The 23,431-nt window shown below is 46.4% G+C and overlaps 1 protein-coding gene across 7 annotated transcripts in view; it reads right to left on the bottom strand.

The window, feature by feature from the left end:
* FBXO34 (F-box protein 34) overlaps nt 1-23,431 on the bottom strand; it is a 68,873-nt gene that overhangs the window by 19,941 nt on the left and 25,501 nt on the right. For 3 of the 7 annotated variants that reach the window (XM_039537596.1, XM_039537595.1, XM_039537598.1), the window contains exon 3: nt 22,750-23,074. The exons of 3 other annotated variants lie outside the window; for them this stretch is intronic. The gene's annotated coding sequence lies outside the window, so the exon portion shown is untranslated. The remainder of the gene's footprint in view (nt 1-22,749; nt 23,075-23,431) is intronic. One more of the 7 variants, XM_039537599.1, reaches the window with a different exon arrangement.

Raw genomic sequence — 23,431 nt, 5'->3', positions numbered from 1 at the left:
TCCAGAATCAGGCCCCGTTGGGCGCCAAAGCCTGTAGGTGCCAAACTCATGCAGTGAAAAGCTCACTAGGTGCCTATGTTTTTGCCTCTGAGCATGCACACTGCAACCCCATGGCCGGCATCTGGCTACACTGGAGAGTTGCAGCGCTGGTGGAGGCTTTACAGCGCTGCAACGTAGTCACCGTCCACACTTGCAAGGCACATACAGCGCTGTATCTCCCTGGCTGCAGCGCTGGCTGTACTCCTGCTCTGCCTCGGGTATAACTATTGCAGCGCTGGTGATGCAGCGCTGGAGTGCAAGTGTAAACAGTGATTAATCTTACTACGCTGTAACTGACCTCCGGAATTTTCCCATAATGCTTTTAACTAAATTACTCTCTTTGTTTTGTTATGATGCCTCTCTTTGTTTTGTTGTGAACTTGGGGCTCCGGGAGCTGCTTATCTAAAAAACAAACAAAGCTCCTGTTTGCTGTGAATGAGGCAGGCAGGGGGATGAATGTCTACAGCTAGTATTTGCTTGAGGAGAGAAACAGCACGGCGGGGGTGGAGGGAAGGGAGTCCGTCGGAGCAGCTGCTTATCTGGTCTGCAGGCTATTTGCATTTAAGAGTGAATGAGGGGTCGAGGAAATGGTCAGATTTTGCAAGGCAGGGAGCTGACACAGAATTTGCAAGGCAGGCTTTGCAAGGCAGAGAGCTGACACACAGTGTCGGCTCCAAAAATCCACTCTCTCTCTCTCTCTCCCCCACTGCCTGTCACACTCCACCCCACCCCCCTCTTTTGAAAAGCACGTTGCAGCCACTTGAACGCTGGGATAGCTGCCCATAATGCACCACTCCCAACAGCGCTGCAAATGCTGCAAATGTGGCCACACTGCAGCACTAGTAGCTGTCAGTGGGGCCCACAGCTGTACGAACACAGCTGTAACTCCCAGCGCTGCACATCTGCAAGTGTAGCCATGGCCTCAGGCTCAAGCCAGGGGAAGACAGGCGTACCTCTGCCTAACTCACCTGCAAGGCCTGATCCTGTGAGTATGCTCAAAGCTCACCTACTGGACTGAGCCCCTGTAGACAAACTTACCCAAAACGGCCAGGGTGGGGATGAGGGGGAGTAGGACCTCCCTCATAACTTTTAGCCCAGCGGTTAGGGTACTCACCTGGGATATGGGAAACCTCTGGTTCAAGTCCCCCTCCACCCAAGGGGGAGAAGAGATTTAAATAGGGATCTGCCCCCGCTCAGGGAAGTGCCCAAGCCACAGAGCTAGGGGATATTCTGGTATGAGGTTCCCTCAGGCTCTCCTGTTGAAGCTAGTCCATTGTGGCTAAGTAATATAAAAAGTCATTGGAGCAGGGGAACTGGATCCTGGGTTTCCCACCTCCCAGGTGAGTGCACTAACCACCAGCCTACAGAATCACTCATGCTCGCTCTCTCTCGCTCTCTCTCCACCCCTACCCCTCCAATGATTCTTTCCATTATTTGACACCGTTCCACTGTGTATAAATCCCTCTTCCACTCAGGTGGAGGGAGGATTTGAACTGGAGGTCTCCCACATCCCATGTAAGTACCCTAACTACTGGGTTAAAAGTTATGAGGAAACTCCTTCCCCTCACTGCCAAGGCCTTGCAAAAACAGCATAGGCACCTAACCCCAGGAGAGGGTTTGCAGCTGAGAATTCCAAGCTGAGTAGGTGCCTCCCTGCAGCCTGGACTTAAGTACCTATCTCTGAAAGAGAGGAAGAAGGGTAGGGGGGAGGGAGAGAGAGGCTTAAAACGCAACCTTCACCTTGGCATCTCCCACTGGCTAGCTTAGGTGGGAAGCCACCAAGCATGCTGGCTTTTGTGAATCCCATTCTGACGCACCTACCTGTCGCCATTCACGGCATAGGGAGCCTGAGTGCCAAACGCAGGCTCTGTGAATCCTAGTGATTTTCTAGGCACCTAAGTTTCTTTGTGACTCCAGCCCCAAGTTGCTTCTATACAACTCTATAGACGACCAAATGCACAGCATGCTTCTGAGTGTACTTGGACTTACTACCTTGGTCTATTACAGTTTTGTTAGGGACGGCAGTTCCATGACAGGTCAATTTGGTGACTTCAATATTGGATCATTGATCTTCATGCTTAATTCAACGCATCACCTGTTTGGCTCTGCTTGGTATACAGAACCTAAACTGCTGAAGTGTCAATTGTGACTCCAGTGTGTACTGGGGCAACTGCAAAACGAGATCTCATTGTCTGCAGGTCCAGCTCTGAATATGCTACAAGTGCACAATCACATAGAAATGCTCAATAAGAAAAGGTTACTCACCCTGAGCAGTAACTGTGATTCTTTGAGATGTGTCCCTCTAGGGGTGCACCACTTCAGGTGTGCAGGCACCTCTCGAGCCCTTGACTGAGGATTTTTCTGTTAGCAGTATCCACTTGGCCTGCACATGTGTTCCATACCACCTCATTCTGCGTACCAAAGCTATGAAGGGCCACGTGGGTGAACTGTCCCCAGTTCCTTCTCTATCCAAATGTCCAACAAAGAACAGTCTGAAGCAGAGGAAAGGGGAGCAGGTAGTGGAGCACCCATAGGGGGACACATCTCAAAAGAATCACAATTACTGCACAAGGTGAATAACCTTTTCTTCTTCAAGTAGTGCCCCTATGGATGCTCCACTTCAGGTAACGCCCAAGCAGTATCTCCCCAGGGAGGAGGGAGCTTTGGAATCAAGTCCAAGACTGAAGACAATACAGCAGAACCAAGTGCCCCATCAGCTCTGTTGGCGTGAACCAAGGCACAGTGGTTAGAAAAGGCATGCACGGAGGCCCATGTAGCAACTCTGCAGATCTCAAATACTAGAATGTTGTTGAGTAAAGCTGTGGACGTTGCCTATGATTTGGTAGAGAGCACTATAATCCTTTGGGGGCGGTCAGGCACCAGCTGCATTGTAGCACGCAATAATACATCCAGGGATCCACCTCGGAAGTCTCTGGGAAGAAATCGTGAATCTTTTTGATCTTTCTGCAATGGAGAAACACAGTCTAGGTGATTTCCTAAACTGCTTGGTCCTATCATAGCTAGAAGGCCAAAGCTCATCTCATATAGGAAAGGAGGACTCACTGAGATTTATGTAATTTGGGGGGGGGGGGGGGGAGATGAAAATCCAACAGCACCTTAGGTAAGAATTTTGGGTGCAGTCATAAGGAGACCTTGTCTTTGAAAAATACCATAAATGTGGGGTCTGCCATCAAGGCCTCAATCTTCCCATTCCCATAGGCTGACTCGATAGCTACTAGCAAGGCCGTGTTCATTAGATAAATGAAGCAAGGAGCAGGTTGCCATAGGTTCAAACAGTGGTCCCATGAAGTACCTAAGTACCAGGTTGAGATCCCAAGTCAGAGTAGGATTTTAAACCTGGGGGTAAGACTTCCCCATGCCCTTAATAAATCTAGAGGACATCCAATAAGCAAAATATAGAAAACCACTCTACTGGGGAATGAAATGTGATACCACAGCCAGCTGAACCATAATAGCTAACTGATAATCCTGATTTCTGCCAGTCCAGCAGGTAATCCAAGCTGGCTGAGAGGGGAGAAGATTCAGGCACAATGCAGCAACGGTGATACCAGTGGCTGAACCTTTTCCATTTCTGAAGATAATTAGAATTGACTCCTTTCTACTGGTCAGGAATACCTGTAGTACTCCAGTCAAGCAAGTGGATTCTAATCCTGTGAACCATCTAGGAGCCATGCTTGGAGGTGGCAGACCCTTAGCTTGGGGTGAAGCACGCAACCTGCATCCTCAGAGAGATGGTTGGAAGCTTAAGCGCAAGTGGGACACACAGGTGAAGCAGGCAAAGATACCAATCTTGACTTGGCCAGGTCAATACCATAAGGATAACCCTGGTCTTGTCCAGTGTGATCTTGTTCCTCCTCCCCTTAGAATTAGTGGTGTTGGAGGGAATGCACAGAACAGGCCCCTTGTCCAGGGAAGGAGAAAGGCATCTTCTAAAGAGTTACAACCTATGCCTCCTTTTGAGTAAAATAAAGGGCTCTTCTTGTTGCTGAATGTGGCAAATAGGTCCACCTCTGGAAATCCGCACCTTGGGAATATCCCATCCCAGACTCAGAGTGCCAGACCCATTCATAATTCTGGGAGAAGTGCCTGCTGAACATATCTGCTGTGACATTCTGGACTCCAGGAAGGTAAATGGCGGAGATCTGAATCTGGTGGCCTATACACCCATTCCACAACCTCACCGCTTTGGCGCACAGGGAGGGGGATCTTGCTCCTCCGTTTGTTGATACAGAACATGCAAGCCACATCATCCTTCACGATTCAGATTGATTTGCCCCCAAAAAGGGGTAGAAATGGAACGCAGGCGTTCCTGACCATGCCGAGTTCCAATACATTGATATGGAGACTGGCTTTCTGAGGTGACCATCTGCCCTGAGCTGTGAGGGTGCTGAGGTGTGCTCCCCACCCTGACAGTGATGCATCTGTTGTCACAGTTACTGCTGGAGTTGGGCAGATGGAAGGGACACCCGTACAGACACAGATCATTTTTCCACCAGTCTAGGAGTTCTTCACCTGGAGGGGAACTATGACATGTGTGTCCAAACCATCTCTGGGTGAGGAACAGATCCATCCGAACCAGCCCTGAAAGCAATGGAGACATAGTCTTGCATGCCCAATCACTAAGGTACAAGCTGCCATGTGACCCAGGAGCTGCAAACAATTCCCTACTGTAGTACAGGGGCTTCCTTGAATTGTCCCTAACAGGTTTGCCAAAGTTACAAATCTGTCTGTGGGAAGGACGGCCCTGTCTGCCAACAAATCCAAATATACCCCTATGAATTATATTCTCTGAACAGGGGCTAACATGGATTTTTTTTTTACATTTAGCTGAAGACCTAAATTCCTGGAAGATGGAATTTCTACCCAGTACTGCTTCGTAAGACTGGTCTGAGTAGCCTGTCATTGAGATATGGGAAGACTAAAATTGCTTCTCAGCAAAGGTAACCCACTATTACCAGGGCTATCCCTAGGGGAGTGCGGGGCCCAGGCCAGCCCCTGCTATGCCCCAGACTCTGCCCCCACTCCATCCCTTCCCCCAAACTCCTGCCCCGCCTCTTTCTGGCTTCCACCCCCTCCCCCAAGCGCCAGGAGCTGGCGGAGCAGGGTCGGGGCAGGTCAGTTGCTGCTGCTAAACTCCCATGCCACCCTAGACCCCACATCCTGAAGCGCAGGGTCCGGGGCATTTGCCCTGGTCTGTCCTATGGATGGGACGGCACTGGCTATTACCATGAGAACCTTTGAGAACACCTCTGGGACCGAAGAGAGGTGGAAGGGAAGTACTCTGTATTGAAAATGATCCTGGCCCACAGCGAAATGTAGGTATTTCCTGTGTGCGGGATGTATTGCTACTCTCCGTCCTCCTTTGGCACAATACTTTGAGAAAAACCTTTTTCCCCCATGAGGGAATGGGATTGGTTCTACCACTCCTGAACAAAGGAGAGAGCATACTTCTTGGCTCAGGATAGTTTTGTGAAAGGGGTCCCTGACGAAAGATGAGGAGGGGGATGGGAGGGAGGGACACAAACTGCATGGCGTAGCCCAATGTTATAACCTCTAAGACCCACTTAGAATCATAGACTATCAAGGTTGGAAAGGACCTCAGGAGGTCATCTAGTCCAACCCCCTGCTCAAAGCAGGACCAATCCCCACACAGATTTTTGCCCCAGATCCCTAAATGGCCCCCTCAAGGATTGAGCTCACAGCCCTGGGTTTAGCAGGCCAATGCTCAAACCACTTCTCTGTTGTAATATGCCGCCAGGCCTGCTGGAAATGGGAAAGGCAGTCTCCAAAAATGACCGTCGGTAAAGGTTGCATTTTGCAAACTAGATGTGAGGGGGCAAATTAATCCTTGACCAACCATCAAAATTATTGTTTCGATGATTACTAAGTACTTGCTGAGAGAGGGTGAGAAGCTCTTATCCTCTGGAATTTTTGTCTCTTTCTAGCGGATTCAGTTATTCTGTAAAACCAGATAACTGAGCCAGGTGCAACCTCTGGGCAGTTTGAGACCTACTAAATCTCTTCTTGCTCACAGGAGTGTATACACCCAGAGAACTCAACATGGCCCTGGAATCCTTCCGTGAGCGCAGGGACTCATCATCCGCGGTCCCTGAGAAGGGCTTCTGACCATTCAATGGGAGGTATTCAACAGTATTCTGACCCTCTCCCAGGAACCCTGACAGCTGGAGCCATGACACCCTGCACATGGCAACGGCTGTGAAAACGGATCTAGTGGCAATGTCCGTGATATATATAAGGATGTTTGTGTGACTCACTGTACCTCAAAACAGCACCCTGTAACGCCTATATTCATCATTCATATGATTGTGATATTTCATATAAGGCATGCCATGTAAGATGTCATATTGAAAGGTCATGATCTGCTGAAACCCACTGTTCTGTCCAAATATGTATATCATTAGTGCATATGAAGTTATGAGATTTTGCTGTATGGTTGCTACTGAAAAATGTTATAAGTTTGAGAGTCTTTACGGCTAGGTGATGAACCATTCCCAGGAGGGTGTTAAGCAACCATCAATCAACAGGGGAGTTGTAATCAAAGGGTTTACAATTCAATGACAATTGCACAAGCACCACACAATGGGGAATTGCTCAGCCCTGTGACTCAGCAAAGCCCACAAGGACATGTCTGGGCAAGTGTCTTCTAGGCACACGAACTAAGGACATAGTGGCATAATGCTTTTGCCTTTCTCCTCCCCCCACCTACACTGGAAGCATCAAGAACGTGGGAAAGACAAAGATTTCAACTGAGGAGACTGGTCCCAGGCTCAAGAGAGAAGCCTGTGTAAAAACTAACATCCAGTGGTGTGAGAATATTGCTTGATCTAAATACTGCCGAGTGTAATAAGATTTAAATTGGGCACTTATCTTTTTTTTTTTTTTGGTAATTATCTCTGACCTTTTATGCCTACTACTTATAATCACTTAAAAATCTATCTATCTTTATGTAGTTAATAACCTTGTTTTATATTATCTAAAACACTGTACTTTGCTTGAAGTGGTTAGGAAATTTCAGCTCAAGTTACAAAGGCTAGTGCATGTCTTCTCCACATTGAAGAAGGGGCAGACTGGGTAATGAACTTACACTAGCGATCTCGGCTTCGAGTGAGATAGGGAGTAGGACCTCTGCGACCAACAGGCAGCCTACAGATTTCATCTAGGCCACTGATATGGCTAGGGCATTGGTGGCCAGTATGCCTCAGGCCAGAGGCCCTGTCCCAGTCGCAAGATGACCACCAATCCTGGTTCCCATTACATTTCACGAACAGTCCTTGCTCAAGCAATAGAGAGCAGGGGGAGTAAGATCCAATATCAGATGCCAAGGAGCCCTACTGCTATCCCCCGAAATCTGGGACAAGCCCTGAGGCTGTGAGCACTCGGTCCGACTTGCCCATAGCCCAGAATGATGAGGGGGCTGGCGCTGATGGTGGAAATGGTACTGCCGTCATTTCCGGTGCCAAGAGTAGTGTCAACCTTGAAGTCAGCATCAATACTGAAGTAACGTTGCTGAGGTGAAGTGTGATGACTGCTGCCTTGGCAGCACCAGCCACAGGAGTACTGAAGAAGTTCCTTGTGCCAAGTCCAGTACCAGCCCATTTCCCGTGACCATGGAAGGGAAACATCAGGCTGGGGGGTCAACAGACCCACTGGGTTGAGCAGCCCCGCTCAGCCAACGGGATTATAAAGGATGCAGCCCTGGACCAAGGGAGAGGTTGGGACAGAGGAAGTCCACTGATGCCTGATACACCGCCAGCACAGAAACAGCTGGCGTCGGCATCACCCTCGTCAGTATCAGACTCGATGGACATCCTGGGGCCAGAACTGGAGTCAAAGTATGGGGTCTCTGAGCTCCCTGCATGGTGCTGGGAGCAGGTCTTGTCAACCGCTGCCATCCTGAGCACCAGCGTTCACCACATGCCGATCCACGCTCCTTCTAGAGGAAGGAGATAAGTCCCCACGGGAGCTGGAGTGACCTCAGTCAGTATTATACAATGTTTTCCTTGACAGGGAACGACTCCATCTCTTTGGAGAGGTGCCAGCTCCAGGATACGAAGCGACAGCACACTCAGAACCCAAGGGCGACCTCTGATCTGATGAGAGCCTCAGTGCCAAAAAAAGCTGCGTGGCCTGTTCAAGCCGGTGCTACTTCAGACAAAGATCCCTCACCACTTGAGTCCGTTTCATGAACGATCTGCAAGTCAAACACCATTTCTTGACATGGGCTTTGCCTAGGCACAGCAAGCACCGCGTGCAGGGATTACTGTTAAGATCTCCCCCACAAGACAGACAATGTTTAAACCCTGGTGAGGGCATCGCCAGGTAACACTTAAACTACAACTAACTAATAATAAGTCTAACACCCTACTAGAGCTACTAACGAACTACGTACAAGTAGGAAAAAAGTCACTGAATAGGGGATTGTGAGGTTGAAAACAACACAGAGCTTGGTCTCCAGCCACAGGCGGTAAGAAAGAACTGGGGGGGCCGGGGAGCAGGGGTCAGCGCAGTGCCGCTTCAGACAGCCAAGGGAGGGGTTACAGCCACAAGATACTAAGGGTACTGCTAGGCAAATTCTCCAGCCCCCGTGTGCTGGGCGTGCACACACCAAAGTGGAATACACAGCTGCATCTACTCAACCACCTGCAGAGCCTGGCATACCCAGCCAAGCCAAATAAGCTTCCCAAAAAAAAAAGGGTGAAAAAGGGAAAGGAAAAAATCCAAACCTCTCACTGCTATGTAACTAAATCCTATACTGACAATAACAAACACCAACGAGAAACACAACTAAATACAGAACTGCAAAACATGCCGAGGCATGCAGAGGGCAGACTTCCTAGAGCTCCACCTCAGGCAAAGGTGTTAGCGAAGGAATCGAGGGTGGTTCACCCGCACAGCCCTATATATCCTCAGTGTGTGGCGTGGGGCTGTATGAAGCGCATGCGTAGACCCAACGGACATTGCTAATGGAAGATCTCCAATCAAAGAAAATGGAGCACTCTGAGGGACACTACTTGAAGAAGAACGTATCCTTCTGACATCTCTGCTGTTGTACACAGACTATGAGTGGAATCTTACATAACTTCCCAGTAGGTTATGTTATGAGTTGTCCCATCGCACACTGCTGTTAAGAAGCGTCTAATCAGCAAACGGGCAGTACTGCAACCCTGTTTAACACCACTTGTTATGCCAAAAGGATAATACAGCTTTTCATCCACACGGACTCATTCAACCATCCCAACATGGAGATGTCAGATTATGTTGCCCATCATAGCAAAGCATCCAGATTTTCCCAGGGGCCTCCCGTAGACCAGCTCTGCCAGCTGTAAGCCTCGGATACATCAACATGGATACCAGATTACAAAATACCAACAACTACGCAATGGTCAGACAAAACTTTTACAGTACTTGTGCCAACAGTTACAGTACTACTTTAGTTCAAATTGCATCGACTCTCTATTATAACCTCCCTCCCCATTTTCACATGCTAACAGCTTTCTCAAACAATGTTGTGCTGGAATTTGCCATTCTTAGAGTCTGCTCAGAGAAGATCTGAATGAAAGTTTGAAAGGATTTAAGTTATGAAAGAGATAATGCTCCCACCCAATACTTTAATGGAAACCTAATCTTTTTTTTTTTATTTTGCAAAGGTCTCTCAAAACAGCTGACCTCTGAAACAACAAACTGTTTATACTTTGCTAGGTTTGATAGAAAATTTGTCTTAAATTATGGACATTTGAAAATTCAGGACCATGGTCCATAATATAAAACTATCAGTTTGTATTGCAGTGTTCATCTTGTTGCAGCTGGATAATTAATTTTAAAAACTAAGACGTTCTTAGAGTAGTTTAATGTAATTTATTTGGCTTTTAAAGCTTTGGCCAAGTAACAACCAGCCTGTTAGCTTTGCAAGCAGAGTAGCTCCAGAGCAAGGATTTGAAAAGTTCTGCAAGACAAAGCTTCAGATTCAATTTCCTTCTTTCAACTAGTATTTAATTTTAAAAAACGGAAATTAAAAGCAAAAAAGTTAGTGCATGGCTATGGTCACAGTTAAAAAAAAAAATACTGCACCAGAAACGTCAGCGCAGCCGCTATACTCCAGCACAGTATTTTCCACTCCTATTTAAAATCATTCAATGTGTAGTGAGGTACTTTGTTTTTATATGTTGTTAAACATATGCTATAAAGGTTAGAAGGTACCCACTACAGTAACATTGCTGTGGAAGCCTTGGCTTATGTATTTCCCAACTGTTCAATTTAATGAAGTCTGGAGTACTGCATTACTTTTTTAATATTGAATACACACACACACAAGTGATACCGCAGGAATAGATGGCAGCCAGGTTTTCCAGTAGAAAAAAATTTAGAATTAACTAAAGAATGGAGGAGTTTAAAGACAAAGAAAGTGTTAGAAACCAGGAAATGCAGAATTACTGTATTTCACAATGAAGGTATCCAAACTACCATAACTCTGCCCCCACACACACACACTCCTCCATCTCCACCAGCAATGCCCTGACAAACTCAGGCCATATCTACACTAGCATTTATGCCAGCAAAACTTTTGCCACTCAGGGGCATGAAAAAAAACATCCCCCTAAGTGACATAAGATTTGTGTGCACAGTGCTATGTCAGCAGGAGACATTCTCCTGATAACATAGCTACTGCCGGCTGTTGAGCTGGTTTTATTATGTTGACAGAAAAACTCTCTCCCATCAGCATAACGTGGCTACACGAGCGATCTTACAGCAGCACAGCTGTATAGGTACAGGTGTTAGCCTGTAAGTGCAGACATGGCCTTGGTGGGGGATGGACCTCCACCTTATCTATAATCATGCATCCGACAAAGTGGGTATTCACCCACGAAAGCTCATGCTCCCAAACGTCTGTTAGTCTATAAGGTGCCACAAGACTCTTTGCTGCTTTTATAATCATTACGTTTTAGCAGGTCTCCGGGGGGGGGGGGGGGGGGGGGTTACCTACCTGTCGTAACTGTTTTTCAAGATGTGCTGCTCATGTCCATTCCAATTAAGTGCGTGCGCGCCACATGCACAGCACCTGGAAGGTTTTTCCCCTAGCAGTACCCATTGGGTTGGTCCAGGTGACCCCTGGAGTCGCGCCTCCATGGCACTGAATATAGGGCTATGTCGACCAGCCGCCACTTCAGTTCCTTCTTGCCAGTCTGCTCCAACAGAGGGGTAGGTAGGTGGTTATTGGAATGAGACGTGACCAATACATCTCGAAGAACAACAGTTACGAAAGGTAGGTAACTGTTTTTTCTTCTTTGAGGGATTGCTCAAGTTAATTCCAATTAGGTGATTCCCAAGCCTAAATTTTGGAGGCGTGGTAGGAGCTCGAAGGTTTGCTGACTGTAGCACTTCTCTGCCAAAGGCTGCATCATCTCTAGCCTGCTGGGTAATGGCGTCATGTGAGGTAAAAATGTGGACTGAGGATCACGTCGCAGCTCTGCAGATTTCCTGGGTTGGAACCTGGGCCAGGAACGCCGCTGACGAAACCTGTGCCCTCATGCAGTGTGCGATAAGTGGAGGGACAGGTATCTTCACCAGGTCATAGCATACCCAGATACAGGCTGTGATCCATGACAAAATTATTTGGGAGGAGACTGGAAGTCCTTTAATTCTGTCTGCTACTGCGACAAACAGCTGAATGTACTTCCAGAACAGTTTCGTCCGTTCGATATAGAAGGTTAACGCCCAGCAAACATCCAATGAGTGAAGGTTTTGCTCCCTGCTGCTTAGGGTAGAAAAATATCCTGGTTAATATGAAACTGGGAGACAATTTTAGGAAGAAAAGCTGGATGCCGTCTAAACTGAACCTTGTCCTTATAGAACACCGGGTAAGGAGACTCCGATGTTAGAGCCCTGAGCTCAGACACCCTCCTGGCCAATGTTATTGCTACCAGGAATGCCACCTTATATGAGAGGTACAGTAGAGAACATGTTGCAAGTGGTTCAAAAGGCGGCCCTACTAGGGATGTAAATATTGTTTTAAAAAGTTAATCAGTTAAATGATTAATATTGTATCATTTAACCAGTTAACCGCTTGGGCCAGGACTAGGGCTGCTCCCGCCAGCTGGCCAGCACAGCTGGTGCCGGGGCTGCTCCAGCTGGTTGGGCCTAGGGTCGCTCTGACTGGGCCGGGGCTGGGGTTAAGAGTTAGGGCAGTTAATCAGTAAGACTAATACTAACCGGTTAGCCGGTTAACCATTTACTATTTTACATCCCTAGGCCCCATTAGTCTGGAAAGGGCCAGGTTAAGGTCCCAGGCCACGACCAGCTGTGGTACATGAGGGTATAGTCTGTCAAGACCTTTTAAAGAACAACTCACCCTTGGATTGGCAAAGACTGACCAGCCCCCAACACCTGGATGGAAAGCATAAATGGCAGCTAAGTGGACCTTTATTGACAATATGGAAAGCCCTTGCTCTTTAAGATGGAGAAGGTAGTCAATATCATGGGTATTGATGATAGAGTTGAAGACTGGAGATATTGTGAAGATCAAAGTGTGAATCTTTTCCATTGGCCAGGTAGGTGGCCCTAGTGGAGGGCTTCCTATTGCCAAGAAGGACTTCTCTGACTGGACCCAAACAAGCCAACTCCAATGGGTTTAGCCATGGAGCTTTCATGCCATGAGGTGGAGCGATTTGAGGTTCGGGTGCTGGAGGTGGCCATGATCCTAAGTTATCGGGTCTGGGAGCAGCGGTAAGGTCATTGGGTTTTCCATGAACATTTCCAGGAGAGAGGTGTACCAGTGCTGACGGGGCCAGGCTGAGGCTATCAATATCACCGAGGTTTCATCCCTCCTGATTTTGAGTAGGACCTTGTGAACAAGTGGTAGGGATGGAAACGCGTAAAGGAGGTGTCCCTTCCAGGGGAGGAGGAACGCGTCTGCGATGGAGCCTGGGCTGTGATTCAGGAAGGAGCAGAACAGCAGGCACTTCCTATTGCACCACGTGGTGAATAAGTATCTGGGGAAATCCCCACTGTTGGAAGATGGTATTCGTGACATCCATGTGTAGGGACCATTTGTGGCTGTGAAAGGACCTGCTGAGAGAGTCCGCCAACTCGTTCTGGAGTCCAGGCAGGTACAAAGCTTCCAGGTGTATTGAGTGCATTATGCAAAAGTTCCAAAGTTTGAGGGCTTCCTGACACAGGGAAGAGGAGCGTGCACCCCCGTCTGTTCATATAAAACATCACTGTTGTATTGTCCATCATGACTGATACACATTTTCCTTCCAAATGTACTTGGAATGTCTGGCATGCTCTCTGATGCTGATGTGAAGTGAGAGCTTCGCCTGGGACCAGAGGCCCTGAGTCATTCCGGGTGCACACCCCACTCCAAGGCTGACGCATCCGTCACCAGTGAGAAGGATGGCTGTGGTCTGGCAAAAGGAACACCCACACTAGCTATGGGTCAAGCCACCATAGGAGGGACTCGAGGACCGGGCGGGGCAGAGTGGCGATTTTGTCTAGACTGTCCCAAATAGGCGGATATACCAAAGCCAGACACACCTGAAGAGGTTGGAGTCTCAATCTGGTGTGCTGTACTACATAGGTACAAGCGGCCATGTGGCCAAGAAGCTTTAGGAAATTCCTTGCTGTGGTGGCAAGGAACTGCCTGAGACTTTGTATGATGTTGCACAGGGACTGGAAATGCTACTCTGGGAGGTACGCCCTCGCCTGTGTAGAGTCCAATACTGCCCCTATGAACTCTATCTGCTCAACGGGGGATAGGGTTGACTTCTGTACATTCAGTAGAAGGCCTGAGTCGTCAAAAGTAATCCTTATGATGCTCACTTGCATCTTCACTTGTGCCCTGGAGCAGCCCTTGATTAGCCAGTCATCGAGGTACGGAAACACCTGCACCTGACGCTTGTGTAAGAACATAGCCACAACTGCCATACACTTGGTAAACACTCAAGGAGCCGTTGACAGGCAGAACAGAAGGACTGTGAACCAATAATGATTGTGGTTTACCACTAACCTGAAATACCTTCTGTGGGACGGCCTTATTGAAATATGAAAGTAAGCGCCCTTCAAGTCGAGGGCAGTATACCAGTCCCCTGAATCCAAGGAAGGGATAATGGAGGCCAAAGAGACCATGCGGAATTTCAGTTTCTTCACTAACTTGTGAGGTCTTGCGGGTTTAGGGTAGGCCTGAGGCCTCCTTTGGCTTTCGGTATTAGGAAATACCGAGAATATTGCCCTTCAGCTCCTGAAGAACCTCTTCCACCGCCCCAGCAATAGGAGCGAGTGCACCTCCTGCACAAGGAGTTGCTCATGAGAAGCGTACCTAAAGAGGGACAGGAAAGAGGGGTGGAAGGGAGGGAGGGAGAACTGGAGGGAGTATCCCCTTTCTACCGTTCAGAGTACCCATTGATCCAATGTAATTCGGGCCCACACAGGGTAGAAACGGGACAGTCGGCACAAGAAGGTAAGGGGGAATGGATCCAGAGTCTGGACTGGTGTCTGCCCCGGGGCGCACCTTCAAAAATTCTGCTTCTGGCCTGCGGACTATTTTGCCTGCCCAGAGCCCTGGGCTGACGAAGGGTGAGACCTCTTCCTGTTGTTCCTATTTTGCCTCCAAGAAATGTCCTGCATGTTTTGAGGGTGGTAAAACGAGGCGGAGGTTGTAGCTTAAAATGCCTATGTTGCGTGGCCGGAGTGTGCAAATCAAGGACTTGAGGGTGGCCCTCAAGTCCATGAGGCTATGAAGCCGTGAATCCGTCTTTTCTGAAAAGAGGATTGAGCCCTCGAAGAGGTGGTCCTGGATAGGGATGTAAAACATTAACCGCTAAGCATCAGTCTTATCGGTAAGGTATTCCGGTTAACATTTAAACTCCACTGCTGGCCCTGCGCCCAGGTCTCTGAGCGGGGCTGGCAGCGAGCGGAGTCCCTGGGGCCAGCAGCCGGGACCCTGGGCCAGCAGCGGAGCCTAACAGTTAAACGTGGATGGCCGAATCAGCCACAGAAAGCTTCCTGCAGCAAAGCCCAGGCAATGAGCTTACTCTCCTCTACCAAGGAGAGGTTTGCCTTGAGTCCTGTGGCAACAGCTCCGTACGTTTTGCTGTCGCTCCACAGGAGTTGTAGCTGTACTTACTGAAGACAGCCTGGTGATTAAAAATTCAGAGCTGGCGCCCCCTGGTGGAATAAATGTTCCTCCCAAAGAGATCCAGCTTTTTAGCCTCCCGGTTTTTCAGGGAGGATCCCTAGTAACCTTGGCACTCCTGCTCATTAGCCACCACCACCATTGGGGAGTCCGGCAGGGGATAAGTGTATAGGTGCTCGACCCCCTTAGAGGGAACGAAGTATTTTCTTTCATTCCTCTTCGCTGTTGGTGGTAAGGAGGCAGGGGTCTGCCAAAAGGTTTTGGTGGTGTCCTGTGTTGTTTTAATGAGTGGCAAGGCAATACAGGAGGGAACAGAGGGGGCGAGAATGTCCACCATGGGGTCTGATGTTTCGACAACTTGCTCAGCCCAGATCCCCAGGGTCTGCACCACCCTCATCATCAGCTGCTGGAGCACCCTGCTGTCCTGCAGGGCAGGGACCGTTGACTTTCCTGCCACCACCTCATCAGGCAAGTACAAGGCCCTAGCTGTTCCCTGCCTTTGGCACTGAGGGGATCTCGCAGCACCCAGTCTTCCGGTGCCGTCGGTGCTGGCACAGCAAACATTTGGTCCTGTCCCACGTGAGGTACTGAAAGCACATATAATACCGAGGCCACCATATGACACTGAGGCCACCGACACCAACCTGGAGTAGGACCTCTGACTCTGGACCTGACCCTGGTGGAACGCCCAGAGGGTCGAGAACGGCCACTGGGCAGGAGCCTGTCATTGCCCAGGCCAGGGCCCCGGAAGAAGCTGCTGCTGTCCACGTTTGTCGGTCCTGGATCTACAGGATTCTGCTTCCAACTCTGAGGTCTCGCTATAAGAGAACCAACCGCGCACCAGTGCCTGAGAGAGGTGACTGGAATTTGGGGACCAGTGCAGCTCCCCTATCCACCCGCTGGTGGATGGTACCGGCGACCGGTGCCAAGGAGATGACAACCAGCGTGGTACCATTGCCATCTTGCCTCTGGATGGCACCAAGGGTCTCACGGGTGCCGCTGAAACTGAGCTCGGTGTCCTATCTCGCCTCGGAGAGGAAGGCAGCGCCATGAAGGCAATGAGGTCCTTGGAAGCCTCGAACGTCTCCAGTGTGGAAGGCAACTGCAGATCACGGGCCTTCCCAGATAGGGGAGTGCTGGGGGGCCCGGAATCAACTGTTCCCGTGCAGGGACAGGAGTTGACATGACCCTCGGAGAGCAGCCTCCATCAGAAGGATCTTGAGGTGCTGATCCCACTCCTTCTGAGTCCTCGGACAAAATTCCCTGCAGATCTTGCAGCATTCTTCCTGGTGGCTTTGCCCCAAGCACTTCAAGCAGAAAGTGTGGGGGTCACTTGTTGACACAGACTTGCCACAAGCTGTGCAGGGTTTAAACCCCAGGGACTGAGGCATGCCCCGGAAAAGGAAGGGGGTAACATCCAAATGAAACTTTTCTAAACTATACTATACTAACTACTACTATAACCTAACTAACTATTTACAGGAAAACAGTTCAAGACTGCTAGAGAAATTATGATTGCAAAGCAAGAGATGATGAGCATTCCTGCTAATCGTCACAGGCAGTAAGAAGGAACTGAGGCGGCCCTATATTCATCAGCGCCATGGAGGCACGACTCCAGGGGGCACCTGGACGGACCTGACGGGTGCTGCTAGGGGAAAAACCTTCCGGCTGCCGTGCACATGGCATGTGCACACCTAATTAGAATTGACATGAGCAATCACTCAAAGAATAACTAGAATGCCCCAGACTCTCAATCATACGTTGCCGGTGCAGCTTTACAGCAGAGCACACATATGAGAATTTAACGGATTCCCAGTCAGACAGATTGCACAGTGAAGGCAGTCAAAACCCACTCATTAAAGGGTCAAAACTCCACAGTGGTGGGGAGGGACTCAGTACCTCACATGATCAGGCCCTGTGATTTCCATGTGGCACCACATTCTCTAAGCACCATTAGACACAGACCGAGGATGCCTACATACAAACTTCATAGGATCAGCTTATGAAGTCAGAGCTCATGCGTGAAAAAGAGAACAGGTTAGTGAGGTGTCAAAGCAGAAAACACGGGGCTTGATTCTTCCAGTTGTGTTATAACACAGATAGGATCCCCAACTGCAACCCCACCAGTGCAAAGCTACTTGCCACAGCCAACCCAGGCAGAGGGGCTGTCCACATAGACAAGGACTAGGCAGCGTAATATTTATTCAAAAGCAGTGATATGTGCCCACAAGCTTAAATTCATCTTAAAGATGTTACATGTTGGATAAAAACAGAGGCATGCGATAACCTCCGTTAAAAGCTATACCTTATTAAATTACCAGTCAGATTCTCTATAAGCCTTTCAAAAAAACAGGCTGGATGTCCTTTGCAAACAAGTTCAACTGTGTATAAGCCTTTTCGGGGAGCAAGTCAACAGCATAACAGCAGCAAAGACCAAAGTTCAGTACAGTATCTTTTTACATTACTGGCTCAGATGTTGCAACAGCCCTTTGAAACACTCAATTTCAAGACCTACAAACTTCATGGCTCTTAAAAAAAACAAAAAACAAAAAACCAAACAGCCAAAAAACACAAGAACCTAGAGACCACAAGATGATGACTAGAAACTACTTAGATGATTAAACTTCTAACTACCATACAAATAGCATGAATTGCAATTTCATTAATTCTTTGGAAAGAAAAAAAAAAAAGGCTGAAAAAATAATATCCAAGTTTCAATAAAAGATGTTTTCTAGTTTGCACTGGAATTTTGATGATAGACTATTTAAGAGGAATCTCATTCAATGTCCCTCCCTTCATACTTTCATCTAAAAAAATTGCAGCATATATCTCAGAAATCCTGCAGTGGACTATTTGTTAATCCCACTGTGCCCGACAATACCCACTCTCACCCGCTCCTGCATTGTTTGTTGCATTTTTATCCTGCTCCCACCTGCAAAAACATTAGATCCTGCAAGAAAAACAGATTCCCCCATGCTACTAAAAAAAAAAAAAAAAAAAAGTTTAATATTTTTACACACACACACCCCTCTGAATTCAGACACAATTTTTACCACTAAAACAATTTAAACAAATCTTGCTTAAACCATGTTTAAAAACAAACAAACAAACAAACAAAAAACCCTTGAACTCTGGTTATAATAGACATCAAATTTGCTTCTATCCCTTGCCTAAATTTAACTATTAAAACCTTTATTTAAAAAAAGAAAAACTTGCTGTACATTGCTGAAATTCTATTCATGACAAACTGATGAGAGATTTAGTGTTTTTCCACAAATTATCGCAGTTTGGGTTTTTTTCCCACCCACAACAAAGAACATTTTATCCACTCCCGCTGTTATGGTAGTGGGTCCTACAGGACCCATAGGATTCCAGTCCCACTGCAGGGCTTTGGTGTACTATAAAAGTCGACCCATTTGCTATGGGCTCTGTTGATGCAAACTACTAATTTAAAGAGATACCCGCTTTTTAGAAAAGCTGATCTGTTTGAAAATGTTGTCCCTACTGTTATTCCAAGTAACCTCTAGAAGGACTAATTGAAAAATTAAATAAAAAGGATGTCAAATGTAAGCAAACTGAGAAAACAGAACTCTGTGTATAGTAAATTTCCCTGTTTTCCCTGTAGGGTCAGTCAATATCGTTTATGTAGGGGGAGAAACCCGCAGAACAGGGGAGATCAAAAGAATTTTTAAGAAGAGGAAAAGTGAATGAAAATAACCCACAAACAAACTGGCAATGGGATTCAGAAGCAGATAACATACCTGAAACTACTTCTAATAGGCTTGTTTAAATGGAAACTACACCGCTACCCCGATATAACGCTGTCCTCGGGAGCCAAAAAATCTTACCGCATTATGGGTGAAACCGTGTTATATCGAACTTGCTTTGATCCGCTGGAGTGCGCAGGCCCCCCCGAGTGCTGCTTCATGTTATATCGGCTCGCATTATACTGGGGTAGAGGTGTACTTCTAATAGTCTTGTTTAAATGGACCTGATTTAAGCTGATGGGGCAATGGGATCACTATGAAATTATTCAACACATTTTTAGGTCTCTCTGTACATGAATGTTCTGTAAGAGATTTACTGCATGATGTGGGAACATAATACTACAGACAGAAGAAAAATGAAACTTCAGAGCGCTTGCTTCTAATGTTGGGATTTAGGCAACAAATCGCAACTAAATCCCTCTTCTGAAAGCCAACTGACCTTTACTAGCATGAAAGAACATTGCTAGAGCAATAGTCAAGTTGTATCAACTTAATCTCTCAACATTTAACATGTCTCAGTGTTCTACAAACTTGCAGGAAAAAAATTCAAACTCCCCCCTCAGGAAAAAAACGTTTTTTTTAAGTCTTAATTTTTCAGTTCTGAGCTATTCCTGCACTATTTCATAGCTCTGGTAATGTACCACTGACTAACCTCCAACTGGGAATAACTGTTTTTATCATCACTACTATAAACAGCCCCTCCTAACTCACACTGATAGGAATCTGGAAACTCAGTGTAGCTGCATCCCACCCTACGCCTCTCAAAACACTACAGAGAAATGAAACTATGTGCTAGGGCAAGAGGAATCCCTGTGCTGAAACACTGCTCATGCAGTTCCTGGGGAAGTATAACCACGTCCTAAGTAGACAGGCCAACGCATAGTGGCAGTAACAAATTATTTGGTTTTAAAGGTAGGGAGAGGGGGAAATATTTTAAAGCCACACTGTTGGGTCAGGGTAGGCCCAAAATTTAGGGTATGTAAAAAACAACTTTTGGTCAAGGTATACCAGTGGAAAAAAATGTATTTCAAAATTTCTTTGCATACACTTTACTTTTAGAGAAATATTATTCACCTGAAGACTACACCACCCTACCATTGCAGCATTCAGCCAGACTACAAGATCCCAGAAGTGAAATTGACTGTTCAAGTGACAGAATGAAAAAAGTAAACAAATGGCAAAAAGTGAACTGGCTTTACAGAAAGCTTTCAGTTTTAATAATTTCAGCTCCAGCTACCAGATGACAAAGAGAATATTGTATAGCACAGGGACAGGAGAAGAATTCCCCAAAGTATAATTCATTAGGGATTACTAGATTATTAAGAACAACCACGAGTCATTTTTTTTAAAACAAGTTTCAACAACTTGAAAACCCATGGCCTTTATTCATGGAGATGTAGATCACTGATCTATTGTTACACATTGTAAATCTGTCACACTTTCGTCTGATGAGGTCTTTATTCAATAAACACCCTGTGAACCATCCTTCCTCTTCACTTCTGCCTTTTTCACCCCTTTTCTTTTCCCACGGGCAGGTCTTTCCTTCTTTTCACGAAGTTGCATCCCCTGCTCTTTGCATTGATTGCATTGACCTCATAAACTTCCAACCTATTTTACATGGTTCTTCATACAAACAATCCAAGAGACATTTCTTAAGCACTTACAGAACATGCATTTTTGCCAAAGTACAAAGTCATCATATAATACACCTTCAATTAGAAAAATATCCACAGGCCAAAGCAACTACTTCAAACACTCAGGAGACCAGATAGCAGCTTTCCAGGATCCCTTCACTTAAAAGCTGGGTGTCCCTACATTTGTCTGGGGCATAGAGCTCTTTCAACAGGCTTAACTGCAAGACTGGACTTCTGTACATATTAAGTTCTCCCAGCTCCCCCAACTTCTTACTTTTTTTTTTTTTAAAAAACACATTTCTGGGTTCCTCTAACTTTCCTCCCTTAAAGGGTCATATCACAATGACCTCACTTGGATGAAGGCTGACAGGACTCTTCATAGCCCATGAATGTTACTCTTGGATTGGTCATTGCAGAGCAATGTGAAGCCCCAGGTCTCATGATACTTTCTGTCCCCTGAAGCTGGAGACTAGGTACTCAGTCCACGTCTCCCGATTGAGCCGATAATTCTCCTTGCTTATTACTATTCTACGGCTTCCTGCTCTTGGAGGTGATTGTGCTGCAATAAGAAGTCTCTGCTCATTTTTCTAAACCCAAAGTGATCAGTTTGAAATTTTTTTCCCTGTCAAATAGTGTACAATGAAGCATTTAAAAACAACTGGTACTTCCAAAGGTTGCCTATAGTAGCTCTAATGTAACTATATTAAGCCAAAACTATTCACAGAGTGCTTGCAAAGGACTTCGGCACTAGGGAACACTGGTGGGCTGAACACATGTGCCCCAGTCAGTTTTTGGAGTTCTTCAATATGAACAACTCTCAGTCATCTGTATCAGATCCTGTAGCAATATGACACACTGGGCCATCCATTCAGTAGCTCAGAATGGAATGACACTACTCAAGACTATATTAGCCACACACGTAAGCATTATTTTTTTCCTGGAGGTGAGCAGGCTGCTAACTCCAAGTGCAAATGCTTTACTTAAATCAGCAAGTCCATTTGGTAAAAACCTGTTCAAGGCATGCAAATAAAAGCACAACACTTCAGTGTGCAATTAAGAGCTTTTGGGTCTCCCATCCTCAGATGTGAGGAGCTGAACAGTCCACATTCAGGAGATAGTGACCTAGAGCAGTGGTTCTCAACCAGGGATACGCATACCCCTGGGGATATGCAGAGTTCTTCTATTGGTCACATCAACTCATCTCGATATTTATCTAATTTTACAACAAGCTACATAAAAAGCACTAGCAAAGTCAGTACAAACTAAAATTTTATACAATGACTTGTTTCTACTGTTCTATATACTATGGTAACTATGCACTGCAATGTAAGTACAATATTTATATTCTAGTTGATTCACTTTATAATTATATGGTAAAAATGAGAACGTACGCAATTTTCAGTAATCGTGTGCTGTGACGCACTTGTATTTTTATGGCAAGTAGTTTTAAGTGAGGTGAAAGTTGGGGATACGCAAGAGAAATCAGACTCCTGAAAGGGATACAGTAGTCTGGAAAGATTAAGAGCCCCTGACTTAGAGCACAGCAATGAACTATGCAAATATTTTAGTCCACCATTACTCTATTAATGAAACTAAACCCTAGATCACTGTTACTAAGAGCTCACGCAAAAGGCAAGAGCGTTAAGAGTTTGCTGTACGTAACGGGTGGGAAAAGCACCATTATCTGTCTTGCCCCAGCACTGCACCCTTTTATTTGTAGTTATTACTGCAAGCTGCTTTTTTTCAGACAATGGATGTGCTATTGTAGGTACCTTTATGCCGTGCCAAAAAACATATACAGAGCAATTCAGAACAATCAGCCTTGCTTTCATGGGAGCAAAGGTTGCAGCCAAATGAAATGGGTGGAGACCACATTAAACAATCTTGGAATCTGCTAATAGGATATAGGAAAATGTGACCATAATGCAGATACAGCGCTCCCCTGCACTTTCAAATGTTACGGGTGAGATAAAAGCTTCAGAAAACAAATTTAATTATTTGAATATATTAACTAAGCAGAAATTTTCTCATTATGTACATGAGATACAAAGAGTCCTAAAATGGCACACTAAAAGGTCTTAAACTAAAAAGTAAGTTTCTCAGCCGAGAAGGAACATTCAAGTTAAACGATACAGGATACCTGTGAAATGTCAGCATATCGATTCTAAGAACGTCCATCCATCCATGCAGAACATTCCCGTCTCTAAGATGTGACCAGATTCATATTTGCCTTTTAAAAGGGGAGATTTTCAAACTGAAACACCTTGTTTCCCCTTGCTTGCTTTTCAGGTGTCTGTTAGTCAGCTTTCTCCTTCACAAACCAGGTTCTGCCTCTGCATGATCATGCATTGAAGTCATGTCCTTGAGTCTGTGACATCAGTCTGTTGCCATGGTAATGATGAGGGCTGTCCAAAATTCAGCATTATGGCATCACTGCAGGATCAAGCAGCAGAGAAAGCTAGCGTCTGAAAGTTAACAAGTGTGGCAGGAACAATTATTAAAAGGCCTTTCATTTAAATTTTAGCAATATGTTAGCCTCAAGAGATAGCTGCAGTCTAAAAAGTATTTTTTAAAAGCCTTCTGTTACGCAGCTGTCCAGGAGTTCACTGACCTGGGAACACCACAAAGGCTGACAGCAAGAACCAGCTCAAGATGTGGTCTTACTGAGACAACTAGAGGGGATGCAGTGCCTCCATACAAACAGAAGGGAGAACGTGTCCGCTCGGGCAGCCAGAGTGATGAGTGATGGCTTGGAACAGCACATATATCTTTGGGTGGATGACACTACACAGGTCACTCGTGTTCCCACACAAACCCAGACC

The sequence above is a fragment of the Mauremys reevesii genome, linkage group 4 (genome assembly GCF_016161935.1).
Source record: "Mauremys reevesii isolate NIE-2019 linkage group 4, ASM1616193v1, whole genome shotgun sequence".
NCBI lineage: Eukaryota > Metazoa > Chordata > Testudines > Geoemydidae > Mauremys > Mauremys reevesii.
Note: the sequence above shows the minus strand (reverse complement) of the source record. Positions and strands in the feature narration are given on the sequence as shown.